Here is a 5,000-nt window from a genome sequence, read left to right as displayed (position 1 = left end):
AGTGATGACATCTAATCAATAGATCGAATTCATTATGCTGGGTCCATACACAACCATTTCCAACACGAACGATATTTAACCATCCACTCTACCTCACCAAGACGGATGAAGTCATCGTCCGTGGTACAGTTCTGCAGTGAACAATTAAGTCTGAATACTTATTTTTTTGGGTGGGTAAAAATAAATGGTATAAGAAAACAAGGTCATCAGATATAGAGTTTTTTTAATTCATCATTGAATAAGGTAATATAACAGCATTTATGAAACGTACTTCAAAATGTAAAAAAATATCAAAGATAAATATTAACAGAAATAGAGAACGCAGTACGTCTGAATATGTACATCAGTGGTTCCCAACCTTTTCTGGCTTGAGGTACCCTTGCCAAGCCTTTCAGAAGTCCCTGGCACCCTTATTAGAAAATCTAAATTCTAGTTTGTCAGTATTTTGTTGATTCAACATCAGTGTAACAAAATTTTGTCTCTGGATAATATGAAAATACTCATTTTTACACTGATGCTACTTTAATGAACAAAAATTGATCACAGAGAGTCGGTAATTCAAAGATTTTTTTTTTGTCCTGAATTTTGGCGGCACCCTCAGTTGATCTCACGGCACCCTTTGGTGCCGCGGCACACTGGTTGGGAACCACTGATGTACATACTCGTATTGATTCAACTTAATCTTTGGAAAAGGTACAAAAAAGTAATCGTAAATGTTTAAGCATTCATTGCATTTTGATAATATGTTTCACTGATACATTCAAGAATATTAACAACAAATTTTGCTTGGATAAATTGGTTTGTCAAACATTGGCAGTATCTTGTTATTTGAATCACATTACTTACATTATGGTATGCGTTATATATTACACACATAAATGATTGGATAAGGTAGAATAAAAGGATGTACTGCAGAAGTCATGAGTGGTGCAGATACGCACGGACAATTTTGAAAGCAGTGGAATGCGATTGACAAATAAGCGTGACAAAAGGAACATTTATTTCATAATGCCGTTTATGATTCAACAGAGAACTATGAGGGCAACAGAGCTAAAACATTATTTCCTCTCCGAACACAAGGTCTTTGACTACTACAAACCTGGCTGTGATTTTTGTGCGTAAAGGTGGCGGCACACTGGGCCGATTCTCGCTAGCATGATACCTGTTTTTGCTACTTCGTTTGACTAGAAACGACTTCGATTACGATCTTGTGTTTTACAAATTTACAAATGTCAAATTACTCTTGCGTCATACAGTGAGATGCTGAATGACGAACCAAGAAAGTAACCACCATGCGCAGGAACAACTTTGAATTTCCCTTTTGTAATGTTATTCATTTTTACGTGAACCTTGTTTAAAACTAGTATCTTATTCAAAAGTACTATTTGAGGGATTTTTTGACAAAAGTATTCGTCGGCTGCTAACCCGCATTCTAAAACACAGCATGCAGCGCCATCTCTTGGTATTAGTTCTGATAACGTCATGAATTGTTTACCACCCCAAGCGTCCTATAGTAAAAGAGGCTATATTAAGCAATATTCAGATTTCTTCGTCGTCTCTTAAGAATAGTCTCGACTCCTTATATATCTCTGACAACAACCAAGCTGTGCGGTAGACGTAATAAAGTATAGACTATTAGTTCGAGTCGGAATATCTCTGAAGAAATTTTCATATTGGTGCTTACTTATGTGCATGTTGATTCTGCAATGCTGTCATAAGAACATAAGAACATAAGAATGAAGGAGACTGCAAGAGACCGTAAGGCTTACACTAAGCAACTCCGTATCCATCACCACCTGTCATCCCCATCCATAAAGTTGTGTAATCGTTTCTTAAAACAACTAATAGTTTCAGCGCTTACTACATGGTTACTAAATCTATTCCATTCGTCGACCACCCTATTAGTAAACCAATTCTTGCCTATCTCCTTCTTAAATCTAAATTTGTCCAGTTTAAAACCATTACTGCGAGTCCTGCCCTGTTGTTTTAATATGATGAGTACTCAAAAAAGCAAGGATAGTATACGTGACGCATTCAACATTTTTGCATTGTGTTCTTATACAAAAGCACGTACGTTCATACTACGCCGCCTAGATGCAACAAAATTTGTAAACAATGATTTCTACAAAGTAATACAGATTTTTTTTTTTTTTCATCTCGGTACAAGTGTGTCAATAAAAACTTTAATTATGGTGATTTGTTACTTGGTTTTACGTAACTTGAATTATATAATTATCAGTGATGTCGTACGCCCTGACTTCGTCAATGTGTCGGCCGTTCCAACAGCCTAAACAGCTCTCAAATACGAATTTGAATTTCATAATTCAAAAACTTAAGATGTGGATAGCATTCTCATTCGTTTTTACTGTCATAGAAATGATGAAAAAGTGTTTCTATTTTGACAAAGAGAACAAAAGCCCATTGTCACCTCATGAAATTAATTTATCAACGAAAAACAATAGTGAGGAGGTGTGCTTCACAGAAATTATTTTATCGCATATATACGACGTTCAAACTATTTTAGACTAAATCCACCCTACATACCCCAAAGCCCGTGATAAAATTATGCAAGTTGTACCATACCTTGCGTATCTAATAGAGAATATAGAAATTTTGCATCACGTACAAACGTATGTATATATAAAAACTTACATATACATTTTCAGTAGTATAAAGAAGACACAATAACGATTTAAAAATACATCAACACAAGTTTCAAATAAAAGTCTCAAGACTCTCAAATAACAAACCGCTCAGAAGTACGCACACGCACACACGAGTTTCCGATCTGTCAACATCTTCTCACTTGAGCTCTGTAGGCTGCCAAAGAAGACGAAAAAATTAATAGTGCAAGGAAAACAGGAGGCCTGATTTGTATTGAATAGAAGGGGGAGCAATTGTGATTACACAAAATGTTTTCTCAGGAGTGTTAGATTGATTTAATAAGAGAAATTGCAGGAAAATGAAAACGATCGACTCGAAAGCAGAACCATCTAGAGGCACCACGCCAAAGTATAATGTAAACAGAAGAATCGAAAACCCAGGAAAATTTAGACTGTATAATGAAGACTCCTTTTCTGGTTTTGGTAAATACGAAAGAAGAAATTTGAGTCGAATCTTAGACATGAGAAGGGAAATGAGCAATAATATAAAATGGTGGGAGAACGAATTCATTGAACTAAGGAAGGAGATTGTAGAATTAATGTAATGTTGAACACAAACTAACATCGAGATACCCACTCACTCATTCACTCACTCACTCACTCCTGTAAACATCTCTATATCGTCAAAGTCGTTCTCCGTTACATTCTTCCATCTAGTACGGGGGCTTCCTTGAGGTCTCCTACCCACTATATTCTCGGTGAAAACACGAGAAGTGAATTTGTCTGGTCCAGATCTGAGAATGTGGCCAAGCCACCTCAGTCTCGATGATGATCTAATGTAGTCAGTCACTTGAGGCATGAGTATTAGATCCCGGACTTGACGTGTGTAACGCCTTCTCCACAAATCTAACTCGTCATCATATACCAGGGCGCAGATTGATTTGAGAATATTATTCTCAAATCTGAGCAATTTTGTCTGTGAGTTGGTTGAGGCCCCGAATGTGAGCACAGGCCGTATCATGGTGGAATATAGCCTTGTCTTTGTTTTTCTAGATAGAATATTCGAGATATCCAATCTAAGGAAATCAAACTCTGAACTTAGAAACGAACTCAAGAAAAAAAAAAGTTAAAAGTGAAAATAAAAAAATGAAGATTAATGATACTACCAATACTGAGAACTTAAAAAAGGTGAATAACAAAATACAAGAAATGACTGAAAGAATTAAAAAAACTTAGGCGAGGAAAGTATGCAAAAGATTAAGAAATGGAAAGAGAAAATGACGAACACGCCTTTAAAGAAAAAATACAACAACAGATGCAGGAAAATGCAAAAGAGACAATAATTCAGGTAATTAATTAAAGGAAAGGCAAATTGGGTTAGAGATAGAGTGGATGGCAAAAATATGTATTGTGGTATATGGATTAAGGGAAAAACATGGTCTGGTGACGTACATGAGAGAAAAAGCAGAATAAGAAACAGCAATATCAATTCTAAAAGAAATGCAAGATGGTGACCTGGAAGTAGAGAAAGATATAGAAGAAATGTGTAGAATAGGACAATATTCTAAGGAAATAAATCGACCACTAATGATAAAACTAAGATCGCAAATGGTAGTAGAAGACATATTAGAAAAAGTAAGTTGGCAAGGAGTGAACACTACAACAAGATATGGATAAAAAAAAAAAAAAGAGAGAGAGAAATGATCGTTGAGGAAACAGAAAAAGAGAAAATACTAAAAAATGGAGCCAAGGAATAATAATAATACAAAAAAAAAAACACGAAGAGAGCGGAGACCGAAAGCAAGGAGTTTTAATGGAGGGTCGTAGACATGAGGCTGAGAAAATGGTACCTCAGAGTAGGCGAAACAAAAACAGAAAACAAGATGGAGAAAGAAAAAATAATAAAAGTGGCCTATACTAACACCGGCGGATTAATCTCAGGAGTAAATAAACTAAATGATTACCTGTCAAATGAAAAAACAAAAACAAAAAAAAAAACAGACATAATGGGAATTGTAAAGACGAAATTAAGGGGTCTAATACCACCTAATAGTATTGGATACGGGTTATACAATTATTATATTAAAAAAATAAACGAGAAACAGGGAGGAGGAAGCATGTTTTTGGCCAAGAAAAACTTGTGACGAAGGTGATGGTAAAAACAATGTAGAAATGATCTTAATAAAAGTCGAAGACAGAGACATGAAAAGTAGAAAGTTTGTGGTGATTTATGTGCCCCCAAAAACGGGCTCTTGGAAAGAGAACGAGCATTCAAAAATGTTAGAAGATACAAGGCACTTATTAAACGAGATACTAAAGGGGATTTTAACGGCAAAGAAAACTGTTGGAAGGAGATGACAGTGAAGGGCGGAGAGGATCTATGGGGAAATATATTAC

This window comes from Oratosquilla oratoria, chromosome 8 (genome assembly GCF_046742065.1).
Source record: "Oratosquilla oratoria isolate Oo_2021 chromosome 8, ASM4674206v1, whole genome shotgun sequence".
NCBI lineage: Eukaryota > Metazoa > Arthropoda > Malacostraca > Stomatopoda > Squillidae > Oratosquilla > Oratosquilla oratoria.
The sequence above is the reverse complement of the archived record's forward strand: the minus strand, read 5'-3'. Positions refer to the sequence as shown.